Source organism: Podarcis gaigeae, assembly GCF_964106915.1.
Source record: "Podarcis gaigeae genome assembly, chromosome: 16".
Lineage (NCBI taxonomy): Eukaryota > Metazoa > Chordata > Lepidosauria > Squamata > Lacertidae > Podarcis > Podarcis gaigeae.
Genome location: NC_139693.1, coordinates 28250789 through 28270753, shown reverse-complemented (window position 1 = coordinate 28270753; position 19965 = coordinate 28250789). Strand labels below are relative to the sequence as shown.

The window sequence follows — 19965 nt, the reverse complement described above, 5'->3', positions numbered from 1 at the left end:
TTCTGTCTTGTCAGGATTCAATCTGTTAACTGCCATCCATCCTCCAACTGTCTCCAGACAACTCACACAGCTAGTTTGTTAAAGCTAGTTAGGTTTTTTAAAAACAACAACTCAGCAGTGCCCAATCCCCCAACACCCCCCAGTGACCCCAATGACCTCTCACCCTCTTCATCCTTCACTTTCACTTCCTGTGAATCCATTGGCTATTATCTCTGAGCTCCTGAGCTCCCTGGCGTCCCTGGGGGGTGGATGGATGGATGAATGAAATGAGCGTGCAGTATTTTCTCTGCAGTGCCATTCAATTTGTAGCTCAGCAGGGATGGCGTTGCTTCCTACTGTCAAACACATTTGTTCTCTGCCAAGCAGGATATGAGTGTTGGGTTTTTTTACTTAGAGCCTATTACTTAAAAAAGGAGAAGAAGAAGAAAAAGAAGGAAAACCACCAACAAACTGAGTCAACAGGTTTGGAGCTGATTCAATGTAGTCTCATTGGAATTGGTTGGTATTTGCTAGGAAGGGTTTGGGTGCTCAAGAAATAAAAAATATTAAAAATATTAGCATGGAAAAGATTCACTGCTGCAAGTGGCAACTGAGATGATTTAGATTTGGGGATGAAATCAATGGTGCCTGGTAGGTTATAGATAGACTAAATGTAATGCTGAACACTGCCCTGGGAACTTTTGATAAAGGGTGACATATAAATCAAATTAACAACAACAATAGTAATAAGTGCTATTTTTTTTAGAAAAAGAGGTGCTGGAACACATCATTGTTTCTTTAGAATGGCAATGGCGTCCACCTAAGAGGTGCTGGAGCTGAGCTCTGGTGAGCTCCGGTTGAAAAAAGCCATATTATTATTATTATTATTATTATTATTATTATTATTAAGCAGCTGCTCTATCATTGAGCTACAGTTCATCCGCTGAATACAGGAATCTGTCTGCTGGCAAGTCCAACCATTGATCCATCTAGTGCAGCATCTAACAGCACTGGTGTTTATGATGCATCAGTCAAATCTCAACCGTGGAATAAGAATAATAATAAAATTTTATTTATATCCCGCCCTCCCCAGCCGAAGCCGGGCTCAGAGCGGCTAACAACAGTAAAATGATACAACATTCTAAAATCATTTCATTATAAAATCAGTTCAATGGCAACCATTGGGCTAGAGTTCTGTGAGGATTGCCAGAGGAGGGGGTCAGGCTGTGCCCTGGCCAAAGGCCTGGTGGAACAGCTCTGTCTTGCAGGCCTTGCGGAAAGATGTCAAGTTCCGCAGGGCCCTAGTCTCTTGTGACAGAGGGTTCCACCAGATCGGAGCCACAGCCAAAAAAGCCCTGGCTCTAGTTGAAGCCAGCTTAACCTCCCTGTGGCCTGGGACCTCCAAGATGTTTTTGTTTGAAGACTGTAAGTTCCTCCATGGGACATACCAGGAGAGGCGGTCCTGTAGGTACGAGGGTCCCAGGCCGTATAGGGCTTTAAAGGTTAAAACCAGCACCTTAAACCTGATCCTGTACTCCACCGGGAGCCAGTGCAGCTGGTATAGGACTGGATGAACGTGATCTCGCAGCGAAGACCCCATAAGGAGTCTCGCCGCGGCATTCTGCACCCGCTGGAGTTTCTGGGTCAGTCTCAAGGGCTGCCCCACGTAGAGCGAGTTACTATAATCCAGTCTGGAGGTGAGACTTGTCTTATTGGGCCAATAAGAACATGTCTTATTGGGCCAATAAGAACATGTCTTATTGGGCCAATAAGAAAATTCGAATTTTGGACAGCAGATAAACACAAGCTTAAATAATTAGCTTCCTTCGTTTAATCTAACTAACAGAGCAATCCTAACCAGATGTACTCAGAAGCAGATCCTACTGGATAGGGCAGTCAAGATGGCAAGCAAAAGGATCAAGGGGATGGTCTGACTTTCCTACGAGCAAGTGGGAGGTGACATGCTCACTTGGATGGCTTTAAAAGCAGATCAGACAAATCTATGGAGTTCAAGGCTATCAGCGGCTACTAGTCATTGTGGCCAAGTTCTCCCTCCACAGAAGCATTAAGCCTCTGAAAGATCAGTTGCTTGGGAATTGCAGGTGGGCAGAGTGCTGTTGTGTTCATGCCCTGCTTGCAGGATTCTCTCATGCTTTGGGTCAGCCACTATGAGAACAGGATGCTGGACTAGATGGGCCAGTGGTCTGATCCGGCAGGCTTGCCTTAGGTTCTTATATTCTAATGGGATATGGGTGGCACTGTGGTCTAAACCACTGAGCCTCTTGGGCTTGGTGATTGGAAAGTCAGTGGATCGAATCCCCGCGACAGAGTGAGCTCCCGTTGCTCTGTCCCAGCTCCTGCCAACCTAGCAGTTCGAAAGCACACCAGTGCAAGTAGATAAATAGGTACCGCTGCAGCGGGAAGGTAAACAGTGTTTCTGTGAGCAAGTAGATAAACAGGTACTGCTGCTGCAGGAAGGTAAACGGCATTTCCATGTGCTCTGGTTTCCATCACGGTGTTCTGTTGTGCCAGAAGCGGTTAGTCCTGCTGGCCACATGACCCGGAAAAGCTATCTGTGGACAAACTCCCTCGGCTTGAAGCGAGATGAGTGCCACAACCCCATAGTCACCTTTGACTGGACTTAACTGTCCAGGGCTCCTTACCTTTTTTACCTTTTATATTCTAGTACGTAGATAGGGTTAGGATTGCAGTCATCACCATCAAATTCTGCCATTCTGGATAGTTTATTTCTTTTATATAGCGGAATTTTGGCCCCATCAGTTCCTCCTGTTTTTCACAATGCTCAGGCTGTGAGTGCCATTGGCTCACATAATGAAAACAGGAACACAAGATGAAGACATCTGCAAACATGGGTAAAACCTCAGTTTGCAGAAGTTCAAAAAATTATCAGGAAGACAAACCCTTAAAGGAAAATTAATAAACATCGCCATGAAGACCGCACGTGCTCAAGTGCATTTGGAGAATGCTCACTGGGAAGTGAAAAATGAAAATATGTTGGAGGGGGGAAATGTCAAAGCGATGATTCTTCAACATTAACTTTGTTGGACTGGTCATGTTGTGCAGATGCCTGATTATTGTCTTCCAAAGCAACTACTCTATTCCAAACTTAAAAATGGAAAGTGTAATGCTAGTGGTCAACAAAAGAGGTTTAAAGACTCTCTCAAGGCAAATCTAAAAAAATGTAGTATAAACACCGGCAACTGATAAACATTGGCCTGCGAGTGCTCCAATTGGAGAATATCCTTTACCAAAGGTGTCATGGGCTTTGAAGACGCTCAAACTCAGGGCAAAAGGGAGAAATGTGCTAAGAGAAAGGCATGCTTGGCAAACCCTCACCGTGATCAACTCCTGCCTGGAAACCTCTGTCCCCACTGTGGAAGGACATGTGGATCCAGAATTGGCCTCCCCAGTCACTTACGGACTCAGTGTTAAGACTGTGTTTATGGAAGACAATCTTACTCGGCTACGAGGGATCGCCAAAGAAGAAGTTGTTAGATCATTTTTTTTATTTTGCACATGTCAGCAAGAACAACAAAGGATCCACATGGAGTTTCCTTTCTGGATTTGTAGCTTCTGTGGCCCGTCCGGACTGGTAGGGTGGCAGGCAGGGAAGAAACCAGCAGGGGACACCAAAACCCCCAAACCAACTGACAGGCAGAGCCAATGATGCAGCTAATGCTCTCTCCCTCCTCCTCACTGCTGAGTCAATACTGAAAGGAGGAAGAAGAAGCTGGCAGCCTGGGCCATGCCCTGGGCTGGTTGTCAGTAAGAAGGCAGACCAGTGGAGCCTAACTAAGGGCAGACTAAGCTTGGTGGACCATTTCACCAGCCGTCACTTTTAAACAGAAGGAAAGGCTTGCTGTCAATGACAGGACAGCTGATATTTCTTGACTTTCTCCTTCTGAAGGGCAGTGGAGTTTGATGCCATGATCACTAGATGGTGCTCTTTGCTCCTCCTCATCTTTGATTTCAACTCCACTCCCTGGCTCTTACTTACAGTCTCATCCATGGATAGCCCTTTCCTCCATGAATTTGTCCAATCTTCTTTTAAAGCCAATCAATCCCTCTTCCCAGAGAATTCTGGAAACTATAGTTTTCTGAGATAAGTAGGGAGCTCTAACAACTCTCAGCACTCTTAACAAACTACAGCTCCCAGAATTATTTGGGGAAAGCCATAACTGTTTGAAGGGACACGGGTGGCGCTGTGGGTTAAACCACAGAGCCTAGGACTTGCCGATCAGAAGGTTGGCAGTTCGAAGCCCCGCGACGGGGTGAGCTCCCATTGCTCGGTCCCTGGTCCTGCCAACCTAGCAGTTCGATAGCACGTCAAAGTACAAGTAGATAAATAGGTACCACTCAGACGGGAAGGGAAATTGCGTTTCCTTGTGCTGCTCTGGTTCACCAGAAGCGGCTTAGTCATGCTGGCCACATGACCTGTATGTTGGCTCCTTTGGCCAATAAAGCGAGATGAGCGCCGCAACCCCAGAGTTGGCCACGACTGGACCTAATGGTTAGGGGTCCCTTTACTTCTACCTTTGTAACTGTTTGATGTGGTAGGATGCTGCATTTAAGGTGTAGAGCCAGTGGGGTCTCAGACTGGGTCTGATACTCTTCAATATTCTGTGCGAAGTGGAGATGATAGCACTGCTAGAGTCATGGAGCATCTTCAGTTTTGGGGGCCTCGTCAAATGTTCCATCTTCTGGAACTGGCCTTCCCAGCTGCCATCACTTGGCCAGTCAAAGGGAAGCTTTCTACAGACAAGTCACTATGAGAGACAGACAGACATGTGGGAATGTAGATACTAGGAGGGGATATATTGATTTAATAGTATCCTTCCTAAATCACGTTTGTGAGTCAGCAGCAGAGTGACATTCCCAAATATATAGCAGGAAGCTAGTTGGTAGATTCGTTTGAATCTCTTTACGCAAGCAATCCAATCTGGCTTTGTTCAAATTGGGTTTTGTTCCTGGTAAGTCCCCTTTTAATCTCTCCTAAAAAGAATAAAGCTTCTTTTAAAAGTAACAATAAGTTTACTCACATTCAGTTCATGGTTGGATCCCTGAAGGCAGGCTTTAGCTTAGAGTTACAGAAGAGGGTTTGAGTTTATCCCATATGGGAATGAGCCCATGTCCTGCTGGCTGAGAACCAGCAGACAGCAAAATACATCAGTTTCAGGAGAGCATGGCATGAAGAAGAAGAAGAGGAGGAGGAGGAAGAGGAAGATGGCTGCGTGACCAGCCCCTTTTATGGGGTCTTCCAGGGTCCTGCCCACCTACCTGGTCACATGCAGGGGGAGGAACTCCAGACCAGGGGTGACAGGAAGTCCTCCTAGTTGGAGTAATACCCCCCTGTGTGTCCACTCTGGGCAAACAGGAAGTGTTGTACTTAATAATAATAATAATAATAATAATAATAATAATAATAATAATTTATTATTTGTACACCGCCCATCTGGCTGGGTTTCCCCAGCCACTCTGGGCGGCTTCCACAGAGACCAAAAATATACTAAAATGTCACACATTAAAAACTTCCCTGAACAGGGCTGCCTTAAGATGTCTTCTGAATGTCAGGTAGTTGTTTATTGCTTTGACATCTGATGGGAGGGCATTCCACAGGGCGGGCGCCACTACCGAGAAGGCCCTCTGCCTGGTTCCCTGTAGCTTTGCTTCTTGCAATGAGGGAACTGCCAGAAGGCCCTTGGCACTGGACCTTAGTGTCCGGGCAGAATGATGGGGGTGGAGATGCTCCACTTGACTGCTTATGTTACATCCCACAAGACAGACAGACAGAAAGAGAGACAGACAGACAGACAGACTTTAGCACTTATGGAAGATCAGGCTCTGTTCCATCCCGCACGGTCAGAGGCAATATGCTTCAGAATTCCAAGTCCTGGGAATCACAAGTGGGGACAGTCGCTGCTGCACTCGGGTGACACTGCCACCCCAGCCTGAGACCAGGTGCTTCAATTTTCCAGTGCCAAACTGAGTTTAACAGACTTTGAAAACCTGCTTTCCTCCTGGCGAAAATAATAATAATTCTGGATCTGCAAGATAAATCTCACTTAAAACAAAAATTTGGAAAGTTGGAACGAAAAGGATTTGCTTGAGGGTTCTCCTCAACACCTCTACCTGCCTGCGCCTCTGCTTTGGTTCAGACACAGCTGTCGCCAACCAATAAGTGAATCAAAGGCTCCTCTGGTTTTCTCCAGCTGGGAAAGGATGGAGCAGAATGACTGATAGCTAATAAGCGCACATTGAGGAGGCCACAGGGTGGAACTCACCCCGTTCTTGCTGCACAAAACAAACTTCCTCATTACTTCCATCGGTCGCAGCCTGAGAAGGCAGCGTTGGCAGCGTTTGGGTGTGTTTGTGTGCGCGAGAGTCTTATGCTACCTGTGCTCATTTCTCTGGGTTCACTGCGTCTTGGATGACATTCCAAGCATGGTGGAAACTAGCCTGCCCAACAGAGCTGAGTCCAAATCCGACACTTGCTTTTCCTGATTGCTTCTACGGAGAAAGGAGGTAGGGAGGAATCTAGGAAACTACGTTAAACCGAGTTAGACCTAGCTAGCTCCATACTGCCTGCACTGAATGACAGCAGCTCTTCAAGATTCCATGCAGGGGTCCTTCCCAAGCAGGGAAACCTACTTGGAGGTGGAACCTGAGACCTTCTGATGTTCTCTGCTGAGCTCTGGACCTTCCCCTGCTAAGAAGCAGCCATACTGAGTCAGGACCTGGGACCTCCAGGAGGCAGTGAGGGCCTCCAACTTCGATCATCATCATCGCCATCATCATCATTTATCATTTATACCCCACCCATCTGGCTGGGTTTCCCCAGCCACTCTGGGCAGCTCCCAACAGAATGTTAAAAACACAACAAAATATCAAACATTAAAAACTTCCCTAAACAGGGTTGCCTTCAGATGTCTTCTAAAAGTCAGATAGTTGTTTGACATCTGGTGGGAGGGCGTTCCACAGGGCGGGTGCCACCACCGAGAAGGCCCTCTGCCTGGTTCCCTGTAGCTTCACTTCTCACATTGAGGGAACAGCCAGAAGGCCCTCGGTGCTGGACCTCAGTGTCCGGGCTGAACAATGGGGGTGGAGATGCTCCTTCTGCTATACTGGGCTGAGGCCATTTCAGGCCTTAAAGGTCAGCACCAACACTTTGAATTGTGCTCGGAAATGTACTGGGAGCCAATGTAGTTCATTCAGGACTGGTGTTATCTGGCCTCGGCGGCCACTTTAAAAGATAATTGAACAAACTCATGGAGGAGAAAGCTATTGATGACTATGAGTCCTGATGGCTCTGCGCTGCCTCCATAGTTGGAAGCAGCTACATTCTGGGTACTAGTTGCTGGAAGCCATACAAGGGGAAAGATGATGCTGTACTCCAGTCATGCTTGCGGGTCACCTGCAGGAATTTGGTTGACCACTGGGAGAACAGGATGTTGGACCAACAGGGCTGTAGGTTTGATCTAGCTGGTTCTTCTTATGTTCCAAGGAGGAGGGAGCTAAGAGGCAATGACATCCCCTGGACAGGTTTCAGGAAGGAAGGTGGCTGGAATTGGCTGAGGGCCGCTGATGTTGCTGGAGAACTGCCCCATATGCAGGCCTTAACTCAGGCATAGGTAAACTCGGCCCTCCAAATGTTTTGGGACTACAACTCCCATCATCCCTAGCTAACAGGACCAGTGGTTAGGGATGATGGTAGTTGTAGTCCCAAAACATCTGGAGGGCCGTGCTTGCCTATGCCTGCCTTAACTGCACAACTGCTAGAAAGGGCTCAGATCCTGAGCTGAACTCTTTCTTGCCTTTGGGGAAAAGAGAGGGAGAGAGAGAGAGAGTAATGGCCGTCAGTTTGCATTTCTTAGCGCATAAAGTATTGATCTGATGTGTAGAGATCTTTCCTATTCTAATTAATTCATGAGGGTTCTGGAAGCTTTTCTGTGTGAAAGAAGCAGAAGGTTCATGATGTTTGGGTTATTCCTTCAGAGAAGCTGAATAGAGCTGGCTTAAACTGGATCTGTTATCTGTTTCTGTCAAGGTCATGCTGACTATAAAAGTAAGGCCAGAAGGAGAGCCTGGGTTTCACTCTTTTCTGTCTCTTTTTTTCCTTCTGGTGTGGTGTTTTGTACATAGTATGCTTAGTGTTAAGGTTTAGACTTATTGTAATTTTAAGTTAAGTCTGCTGCAACTGGATTTCTTACAGACAGTGTCAATCCCGAATGTATTGGATTCGTGACCATTATGCTCATTTGCCTTCAGTAGCTGTAAAGCTCTGCTGAAATACAATGGCCTCTGGTCTACTTTTGGGGAATCCTGCAACATGTTTATGTTTTTACTCTGCTAACTATACGTTGGAATCTGCTCTGGATCAATATTGATTAGAATTTCAATGACAGTGGTTGGGGAAGCAATTTGGTTTGGTGTGGGTCTTAATGCTACTGTTATGTACTGAAGTTCTCACCCTGGGCCAGCAGGGGGATACTGTAGATAGTTATGCAAATAAGGGATGGAAAGTGACATTCAGTGATTGGATAGTTTTAGAAAATTGTTACAGTTACATTGTACTGGAGCTCTATATAAGCAGGCTGACTGAACCCTTCAGTTCAGTTCTGTTCTGGCCTGTGAATAAACAAGAGCTGTTTGAAGAATCGCTGTGTCGTCTGATATGTTCACCCACAACCTAACACCTACCAAATTCACACTTTTGAAAACGACACACCAACTGAAGTACAGCCACCTTTCCCCCCGCACTCCATACTTCTACAGATGTTGTGATGCAGTTCTCCAACCCAATTCTGGGTACAAAATCACTTGCATCAAGAAAAATATGCCTAAAGAGGGCATAGCTTTGTGAAAACAACATATAAAAAATGCATTACATTGGGGGAGTATTGATCGCACAAATGTGTTGGTAAGGAGTAATTTGCACTGAAATGCTGACAAAAGATTTCTAACCTAATTTTTATTGGTTTTTCACAGATGCATAAAAAGATAACTAGATAAACTAAACATGGGCATAAAAAAAACAACACAAACATTTCCCCATCTCACAAGCATCTTTACAATATTCATTCCTCTATTTAGTTTTGCTACGGGATTCTCCTGATGCTGTTCCCTCAGGGTTGTATGGAAACATCTGTTCCCGGATAGATCATCTTCTCCAACTAAATTATCAACAGGTTTACATGTGCCGCCCGCCCGCTTTATAGTAATGCGGCTGATAACGTATTTTGCAAACCCTTTTCGCTAGTATATAAAACAATTGAATTTTCAAGACTTAAAAAAAAGAAAGAAGCTCAGCTCAGTGGTGTAGCATGGGGGGTGCAGGGGGGGCCGGCCGCACCGGGCGCAACACCTGGGGGTTAGGGTTAGGGGGCGCAAATCCATGGGTTAGGGGGCGCAAATTACTTGCTTTGCCACGGGTGCTGACAACCCACGCTACGCCACTGGCTCAGCTGGTTAGAGCACGGTGCTGATAATGCCAAGGGAGTCGGTTCGATTCCTGTATGGGCCAGCTGAATATCCCTGCAATTCAGGGGGTTGGATTAGATTATCCTTGGGTCTCTTTCAACTCTACAGTTCTATGATGCCAAAGACACTTTTGGAAGAAACTTGTCAGGGAACGGCCATCAGCTCAGAGGCGAGAGGTGGAAGGGCAGCTGGGTTACAGGGAGCCCCCAAAGATTGTGAGAAGCAGCACTTCCTCTGCGGAGGAGGGAAGCCACGCCTCCAGTGGGGAAGGGCTCAGAGGATGCAAGGGAGAGCCACAGCATCGAGCAGGAGCAAAGCGTGGGGGGGGGGAGGCAGGTCCCCCTCTGCCCATGCCCTCTGCACAGTCAGTTTATGCGCAGAGAGGGGAGACATAGGATGGGGGTCAAAAGACTACTCTGCTGGGGGAAAGTTTAAGGACCACCCACTCCCAGATTCTGCTGGTGACTGAGCAAGACATGGAATTGAGACGTACTGCACTGTGAATCTTTTTGTACCGATAATAAAGCCTTGAAAAGACCAGAGGGGGTCTTGCCTGTTCGCTCTCGAGCAACCATGCCGGCACACATAACAAAACTGATTTTCTGGATCCATTTCAGGCGGGGTTTAGGCCTGGTTTTGACACAGAAACTGCTCTAGTCGCCCTGTACGATGACCTCTGTGGAGAGAGAGACAAGGGAAACATGTCCCTGTAGATTGTTCTTGGCCACTCAGCGGCTTTCGATACCATCGTCCATGGTATCCTTCTGGAGAGACTCTACAAACTAGGGGTGGGTGTCACCAATTTGCAGTGGTTCCAGTCCTACTTGGATGGTTGTTCCCAGAGGGTGTTGCTAGGGGGATGCTTTTCAGCCCGGTGGTACCTTCAATGTGGGGTTCCACAGGGCTCAATCCTATCCCCCACGTTGTTTAACATCTACATGAAACCACTGGTGGAGTGATCTGGAGGTTTGGAGTACGTTGTCTGCAGTATGCTGATGACACTCAGCTCTATTTGTCCTTTACTCCTGCAGGTGAGGCAGTGGAAGTGCTGGACCAGTGTCTTGCCTTGGTAACGGACTGGATGAGAGCCAACAAACTGAAGCTCAATCCAGATAAGACTGAGACACTATTAGTGGGTGGTTCCTTGGAACAGAGGGATGGGAGATTGTCTGCTCTTGATGGGGTTACACTTCCTCTGAAGGAATAGGTTCGTAGCTTGGGGGTTGTTGTTGTTTAGTCATTTAGTCGTGTCCGACTCTTCGTGACCCCATGGACCAGAGCACGCCAGGCACTCCTGTCTTCCACTGCCTCCCGCAGTTTGGTCAAACTCATGCTGGTAGCTTCGAGAACACTGTCCAACCATCTCGTCCTCTGCCGTCCCCTTCTCCTTGTGCCCTCCATCTTTCCCAACATCAGGGTCTTTTCCAGGGAGTCTTCTCTTCTCATGAGGTGGCCAAAGTATTGGAGCCTCAGCTTCACGCTCTGTCCTTCCAGGGAGCACTCAGGGCTGATTTCCTACAGAATGGATAGGGTTGATCTTCTTGCAGTCCATGGGACTCTCAAGAGTCTCCTCCAGCACCGTAATTCAAAAGCATCCATTCTGTGGAATGCTCTCCCCAGGGAAGTTTGCCTGGTGCCTTCATTATACATCTTTAGGCACCAGGCAAAGGTCTCTTTAACCAGGCCTTTGGTTGACCTGATTTACATCCTATGCCCTTTTAAAATGTGGGTTTGTTCGTGGGGGGTGGGGCTATTGGGTTGTTGTTTTTATTATTTTTATTGTGTATTTAGTGGTTTTATATCTTGATTTTATTCTGTGAACCGTCCTGAGACCCATGGGTACAGGGCGGTATATAAATTCAATAAATAAATAAAAGGTGGAATATTGGCCTGGAAAAATGAGGGACGGAAACAGTTCTATCCATCCTTAGAGAGGCGTAGAAGGGAAGGGAAGAACAGTGAAAGTTTTGTAGGAGAAATAAAGAGCACAGCAGGAGCAGGAGCAGCCAGAGTCCCTAAGGTCTCCTGGCTTTGGCTGTGCCTTCCCGCTACTCGAAAAAGAGAGATGTGTGTAATTAAAGAAAATGGGAGCCTCATTTTCTGTCAGTCCCATGGCCGTGTGACTGGAAGTTTGCCGATAAGTCCTTTCCCCTCCTCCTGTGTTTGCAAGGCATCTCCATGTACTTCAAAGATGGTGTTTGTTTTAAGACGCTCCTCTACTGAAACATTCAGTAAGGTTTCATTTATTTTATTTATTTAAAGGAAACTGACCGCCCTGTGTGGCGATCGCACAGGGTCCCCGGACGTTTCACCGTCTATTGATCCCTGTGCCACCACTTTATTTCTCACTGCCACCACCCAGGCCCTACCTGGGACAATACTGAGTCCAGTCAGGGTTAAATTGGAACATAAACTTCTGTTTATTTATTGCAGTTTAACAAGCGTGTGGTTTCATAAAAGGTATTGGTCAATTACAATCATGGGGTGCCTATCCAGACCTATAACTTCCGCTACCTGCTCTCATTTACTAAACCACCTCTCAGATTTTACTTGTCTTCCTAGCCCCTAACTGTTCCTGACTCAGCTTATTTCGCTACACTAACTCAACCTACCCACAGACTCTATCCCAATTCACTCCCACTCCAACCAACCACCCAACTCCCAACAAACTCTTCCCTTCGCTCCTCCCAAAGCTGGTTTTATAGTCCCTTTGACTCCACCCCCTGGGTTCTGATTGCGTAACCTGTTTAACTATTTCACCTCCAGCACTCTCATATGTTAATGTCACACCCTGTTATGAGAAAAAACTGCTCCTTTTCCCTTATGGCGTATCCAAGAGCCCGTAAAGAGTCCTTAAGTGTGTTCTCTATCGGTAGGAGAAAATAACAGAGGCCAACCAGAGCATATTGAGAAGCAAAGCGGTTAGTAAGCCTGATCTTTATTAAACTGTTGCAACAGGGTCCTCACTCAACCTACGCAGGGAGGGAAGAGGAACCCAGAACAATGGTGTGCAAGTTCACCCTGTAGCTCAAGACCACCTCCCAAAACATCATACATACATCACTGAAGGGGGTGGTCTACAGCAGAAATACATCACAGGAGGTGAAGCAGCAGAAATCCTGTTTGCCAGGCTACCTGAGAATGGTCACTGATTGCATTACCTGGGCAGCCTGGCCATTTTTTGGTGATAGTTGGGACGTGGGTGGCGCTGTGGGTTAAACCACAGAGCCTAGGACTTGCCGATCAGAAGATTGGCGGTTCATATCCCCACAACAGGGTGAGCTCACGTTGCTCGGTCCCTGCTCCTGCCAACCTAGCAGTTTGAAAGCACGTCAAAGTGCAAGTAGATAAACAGGTACCGCTCCGGTGGGAAGGTAAACGGCGTTTCCGTGTGCTGCTCTGGTTCGCCAGAAGCGGCTTAGTCATGCTGGCCACATGACCCGGAAGCTGTACGCCGGCTCCCTCGGCCAATAAAGCAAGATGAACACTGCAACCCCAGAGTAGGTCATGACTGGACCTAATGGTCAGGGGTCCCTTTACCTTTACCTAATACTTTAGTTCCTGAATCCAGGTCACAGGCTTACCCTATTCATACACAAACATGCCCATAATACAGGATTTGTAAGCAAAGAGACAACGGGAAGGCTTTCCCCATTTCCCTCCCTACTGCAGAGGAATATCTGAGGTCACTGGGAGAGTCAAAATGACTTCAGGATTGTTCTCTTGTACTATTTCAGACACGTGGTTGATATACTTATGGATGTGTTTCCCTTGTAAATTTATATATTTGAGACCTTAAATTCTAATAACAACCCTCTAGAGGTGCAACTGACAAGAGAGTTTGCCTTGTACACAAGGTGGTTGCTCCACTTTCTGGCAGGTGGAGAGGTTGGGTAGGCAGACAATGGCATTAAGCAGTGTGGCACACTCTATGGCCTTTGTCAACATGGCGCCCTGCAGACATTCGGGACTACAACTCCCATCAGCCATGCTGGCTGGAGCTGATGGGAGTTGTAGTCCAATGCATCTTCAGGCAGCTCTCCAGAGTTTCAGATGGGCCCTCCCAGACACTGGGGATTCAGTGGACTTGATAGCAATGGGTATCTATGCATCATGGGACGCGGGTGGTGCTGTGGGTTAAAGCACAGAGAAGGTCGGCGGTTTGAATCCCCGCGACGGGGTGAGCTCCCATTACTCGGTCCCTGCTCCTGCCAACCCAGCAATTCGAAAGCACGTCAAAGTGCAAGTAGATAAATAGGTATGACTCCAACGGGAAGGTAAACGGCATTTCCGTGCGCTGCTCTGGTTCGTCAGAAGCGGCTTAGTCATGCTGGCCACATGACCCGGAAGCTGTACGCCGGTTCCCTCGGCCAATAAAGCGAGATAAGCTCTGCAACCCCAGAGTCGGCCACGACTGGACCTAATGGTCAGGGGTCCCTTTACCTTTACCTTTCTCTATGCATCAGGCATCCTGATTCACAGCACACAGAATTCACGCCTGCAATGGGGGTCACCAACGTGCATGGCTTTTAAAGTGAAGATTAGGCACATTTGTGGAGGATAAGGCTTGGGACAGAGGCAAGCAAACACAAGAGAGTTTTCTTTGCATTATTCTACACATTTTAAATAATTCCCCGCTGAAATATAAAACCACTGTATTTCTTCTGGGTCTGGAGCTATAAAATGTTAAGTGCTTTTCTGGAAGAAATAATAAGGCCAGATCTCACGAGTCTTGACAGGGACGCATATTGTGGAAATATTTAAAGAGTAGCTGGAAGGGTAACTCTAGCGGAATTTCATTTTGATGGAATCTGACGTAAACACCCGGCAAAGGGCACCTGGTTAAGAGGAGATGTAAAGAAAAGAAGGGGGAGAAAGACACACACACACACACACACACACACACACACACACACACACACAACTGTATGCAACCAGTTTGCAAAGGGGACGCTAGGAAAACAAACGCAGGCAGGTTCCAGGGATAATTAGAAGAGAAAAGCAAATATTGAATGCCGAACAAGAGATTCTCTTGGCTAAATAAAATACAGGCTCTTCAGATCTATTATTAATAGACAGAAGATGAAAGCAAAAAATAGATAAAAAATAAATAAATCAACCCAGATAAAAAATAATAATCCAGGAGGGGTCTGAATGTTTTAATTTAAGGAGTGGGCAGATTTGCCGCTCCCTTTGAAGAGTCCGAAAGAAGGCATTAAAAGGGCCTTTAAGAAAGGGAATGAGTTTGGTTTTAATGGGACAGGTGGCTGTTAATGGTGGGAGGACTTTTTGTGTGGCCTGGGGGCCACATATCTGTCCAGGCAACCTTCCAGGGGCCACATGGGGGCTGGCCCAGAGGAAAAAGTTCGCAAAGCAATTAATGTAACTTTTGCCTTTGTGCAGTAGTCTAGTTTCTGTACGCAGTCATTCTCCCTCCTCCATACAGGCAGGCAAGATGCGTGAGCAGAGTTCAAAGGCACATTCTAGCCAGTCGAAAGCATACAATGATGATGTATATCTGAGGAGGAATGTGGCCAAATGGAGAGGCCTCAGGGGGCCATATTTGGCTGCTGGGCCCAAGGTTCATCATATAATGGAAGGGGGAGACTAGGACAGTCCACTTCCTTGCACAACGGCCTTGCAAAGTAGGCCAGTTGCAACCCCCGTGGCTGCCATAAACTCATCGGAGATTATTTGATAGTTTATGAGCAGCGGACAGGGATTGCAATGTCCCATTTTGCCGCTTGAAGTGAAAGCCCCTCTGTCGCTGGCACTGCAACCATGCCACCTGCCTCCACCGGCGTCCCCACTGTGCCACTTCCACCTCCAATTTCCAGTGAGATCTCACTGAGATCTTTCGAGATCTCTCACCCTCCATGAGATCTCACTGCTGCCTGAGATGGCTGCTTCACCCTACATCACGGCTGGGCCAGCCCTGGCAGCCTAAATATTAATTGCTTCCAAATACAGTGGTGCCCCGCAAGATGAACGCCTCGCAAGACAGAAAACCTGCTAGACGAAAGGGTTTTCCGTTTTGGAGGCGCTTCGCAAAACAAATTTCCCTATGGGCTTGCTTCGCAAGACGAAATGTCTTGCGAGTTCCTGCGGGTTTTCCCCCTCCCCCCTTTCCCTAAGCCGCTAAGCCGCTTATCAGCTGATCCGCTTTGTTGTTGTTTAGTCGTTTAGTCGTGTCCGACTCTTCGTGACCCCATGGACCAGAGAACGCCAGGCACCTCTGTCCTCCACTGCCTCCCGCAGTTTGCTCAAACTCATGCTGGTAACCTCGAAAACACTATCCAACCATCTCGTCCTCTGCCGTCCCCTTCTCCTTGTGCCCTCCATCTTTCCCAACATCAGGGTCTTCTCCAGCTGATCCGCTAGAAGCCGCTAAACCGCTAATAGCACTAATCCGCTAAGCTGCCAATGGTCTTGCTTCGCAAGACGAAAAAACCACTATACGAAGAGCCTCACGGAACGGATTAATTTCATCTTGCGAGGCACCACTGTATACTGTCTCCCTGAGAATGGCCAACTAAAACAGAGAATGGAGCTGAATTAGAGGGACTGGCAGCAGACTTGATAAGAAGTTGAGGCAAAATAGTACTCTTACAGGAATTCTAAGGTCTCAAATATAGAATAAATGTTGATAATTGCACAAGGCAAACAGATATACATAAGTATATAAGCTACATGTCTAAAATAGTACGGGAGAGCAATCCCAAAGCCACCTTGACTCTCCTAAAGACTTTCAATATTTCCTCTGCCTTCTTAAGTCCTCCTTGCCTGAGAACAGATAGGCAGATAGCAGTCAGGGGATGTTCCTGAAGGGATTCCTCTCCTATATCTATGAACCTCCTTTGTATTAATTATCATTGTTTGCCCAGATGTTCTGTACTGAGGGACATTTGACAGGCATCCCAAATTTCTTACCAAATGCTAATGTTTTGTGTAAACTGTGTCTGGAACTGTGTGAAACTTGCCAAATCCTCAGGAACATCACACCTTGGCCTGCCTGAGCCACAGCAACCCCACTTTATGTGTGATGTAATTTCTGACTCTTTGTAGAGGGGATGTGCTTCTTCTCCACACCAAAATGCAAACCCTTAAAAGAGACGTTTCTTCTTGGTTCTGGGTCTCTCTTGCCTCCTTGTAAGGAGGGGAGGGAGGCAAGAGAAAAATAAATATCTCCCTTGCATTCACTGCCTCCTGCCTCCATCCATTCATCTCTGAGCGATCATGGACTTAGGGGGACCCAGCCCCTTGGGGAGTTGGGCAGCAAAAGCCAACCACCCCTATTTTTCTATACAGTGGTACCTCTGGTTACCTACTTAATCTGTTCCGGAGGTCCATACTTAACCTGAAACTGTTCTTAACCTGAAGCACCACTTTAGCTAATGGAGCCTCCCGCTGCTGCTGTGCCGCCGCCGCATGATTTCTGTTCTCAACCTGAAGCAAAGTTCTTAACCTGAGGTAATATTTCTGGGTTAGCAGAGTCTGTAACCTGAAGCATATATAACCTGAAGCGTATGTAACCTGAGATACCACTGTATCAGCTTGGAAAAAGACTATTTGAGCAGATTCTCTCCTCTACCCCCGATTTCATATATAAATAAAATCAATTACCTACGACCCAGTCCTTCTTTCTACACAATTAGGGCCCCAAATGAGACATTTTTCAGACATGGGCTCTCTCTCCTGTCCCCCAACACATCCCTGCTTAGATCATTTCACATTAGGAGTGTGTGTGTGTGTGTTTGTTTGTTTGTTTGTGTGTATTTCCTGTTCTGAAATGGATCAATCGCAATAGAATTGTTCTATATTTTTATGAGCTAGCCTTTAGCCCTGGATGCTGGCCTTAAATTACTTGGATCATTCTGACATACCCTCCAACGTTTCTCCAATGAAAATAGGGACGTCCCATTCCATCATGATAATTTTTCTATTTATACCCCACACATCTTACTGGGTTGCCCCAGCTGCTCTGGGCAGCTTCCAACATGTATAAAAACATAATAAAACATTAAACTTTTTTTTTTTTTAAAGTTCCCTATACAGGATTGCCTTCAGACGGCTTGGGGGGACAGATAACTCCATACCCTCCAACATTTCTCCAATGAAAACAGGGACATCCTAAGGAAATGTGGGACATTCCAGAATCAAATCAGAAACCAGGACGGCTTCTCTGAATCAGGGACCTCCCTGGGAAATAGGGAGACTTGGAGGGTCTCTTGTGACAACTCCCCACCCACACAATGCCGGTTGGTTCATCCCTGACGATTTCTGATAGTGTGCAATGAAGTTGGACCTGACTTTATCCTCTGAGAAACAACTTGAGGGATCACTCTCCCCAAAGCACGATGCATGGAGATTAATCACTGTGCATACTTGGTCGCAATCCATCAAGTCCTTAATCGATGCCTCGCTGTTCTTTCTCCAGCCCAATTTGAATTCCTCTGGGGAGCTGCATTAACATGCTTCACTGAACCCGAGACACCACAGATATATAAAGAACCACCCTCCATTTGGTCATCCCACCAAAATGAAGAGGGACAGTACAATTATGTGGCTGGTTGGTTCTTTATGATCAGGGGGAGGCTGTAGCTCAGTGGCAAAAGATCTGCTTTGCAGTCACAGAATCATGGAATTTGAAAAAGACCAAAGGGTCTTGGTCTAGTCCATGGGTAGGCAAACTAAGGCCTGGGGGCCAGATCCAGCCCAATCGCCTTCTGAATCCAGCCCGTGGACGGCCAGGGAATCAGCGTGTTTTTACATGAGTAGAATGTGTCCTTTCCATGTTTAGATTCCACCTAAACATTAGGAAGAACTTCCTGACAGTAAGAGCTGTTCGACAGTGGAATTTGCTGCCAAGGAGTGTGGTGGAGTCTCCTTCTTTGGAGGTCTTTAAGCAGAGGCTTGACAACCATATGTCAGGAGTGCTCTGATGGTGTTTCCTGCTTGGCAGGGGGTTGGACTCGATGGCCCTTGTGGTCTCTTCCAACTCTATGATTCTATGATTCTATTTCAAATGCATCTCTGGGTTATTTGTGGGGCATAGGAATTCGTTCATTTCCCTCCCCCAATAATATAGTCCAGCCCCCCACAAGCTCTGAGGGACAGTGGACCGGCCCCCTGCTGAAAAGGTTTGCTGACCCCTGCTCTAGTCCAAACCCCCTGCAATGCAGGAATCTCAACTAAAGCATCCATGACAGAAGGCCAACTAACTGCTGCTTAAAAACCGCCTATAAAGGAGAGTCCACAACTGCCTGAGGGAGTCTGTTCCATAGTCAAACAGCTCTTATCCTCAGAAAGTTCGTCCTGGTGTCAGAAGATCCCAGGTTCAATTCCTGGCATCTCCAGGTAGGGCTGGGAATGTCCCCTGCCTAAAATCATGGGGAGCTGCTGCCGGTCGGTATATAATAATAATAATAATAATAATAATAATAATAATAATAAATTTATACCCCACGCATCTGGCTGGGTTTCCCCAGGCACTCTGGGCAGCTCCCAACAGAATTAAAAGCATAATAAAGCATCAAACATTTAAAGCTTCCCGATACAGGGCTGTCTTCGGATGTCTTATAAAAGTCAGGTAGTTGTTTATTTCCTTGACATCTGCCCTCTGCCTGGTTCCCTGTACCTTCGCTTCTCACAGCGAGGGAACTGCCAGAAGGCCATCGGAGGAAGACCTCAGTGTCTGGGCAGAATGATTGGGGTGAAGATGCTCCCAGGGGCGGAGCAAGGTGGGTGCTGTCCACTCCGGGTGCCACCTCCGAGGGTGGTGACAAAATGTTGTGTGGCACTGAACATCTGTGAGAGAGAGTCTGTGAGAGAATCTGTGAGAGAGACACTTCGCCTCAGCTGTAGAGCTGTAGAGCTGCAGGCAGCCTCCTTGTCACAAGGCACGTGATCTCCATTAAAAAGAAGCTCAACAACTCTGGCTCCCCTCAAAAGTATGCAATACAGTGGTACCTCGGGTTAAGTACTTCATTCGTTCCGGAGGTCCGTTCTTCACTGAAACTGTTCTTAACCTGTAGCACCCCTTTAGCCAATGGGGCCTCCTGCTGCCGCCGCACCACCGGAGCACAATTTCTGTTCTCATCCTGAAGCAAAGTTCTTATCCCGAGGTACTATTTCTGGGTTAGCAGAGTCTGTAACCTGAAGCGTATGTGTAATGAGATAAGGGGCTGCTTGTGCGTGAGCGCTAAAACTCTCACAGTTTTGTAGTTAGTTTTAAAACTCTCCCTCTCCGCGCAGCCATCAGTGCATGGCTGCCTTAATCGCTGGCAGAATCCGTCAGTGGGCGTTTCCTGAATTTCTTCCAGCATAAAAGTTCTTTGACAGAAAGTCTCCTCCTTGATTCCCTACGTGACAGCTTTCTGCGCAGAGTAGGCGTTCCAAGGGGAGGTCCTGAGCTCTCCCCACTGGTCTCGCTGGAAGCGTCTCTGAGCCTCACCTCCGACTCTGTCTCCTCCGCCTCCCCTCCTGCTT

At 47.1% G+C, this 19965-nt stretch overlaps 1 protein-coding gene across 2 annotated transcripts in view; it reads left to right on the top strand.

Moving 5' to 3' along the window:
* LOC310834111 (carbonic anhydrase 15-like) overlaps positions 1-19965 on the top strand; it is a 46314-nt gene that overhangs the window by 7149 nt on the left and 19200 nt on the right. The window lies entirely within an intron of this gene.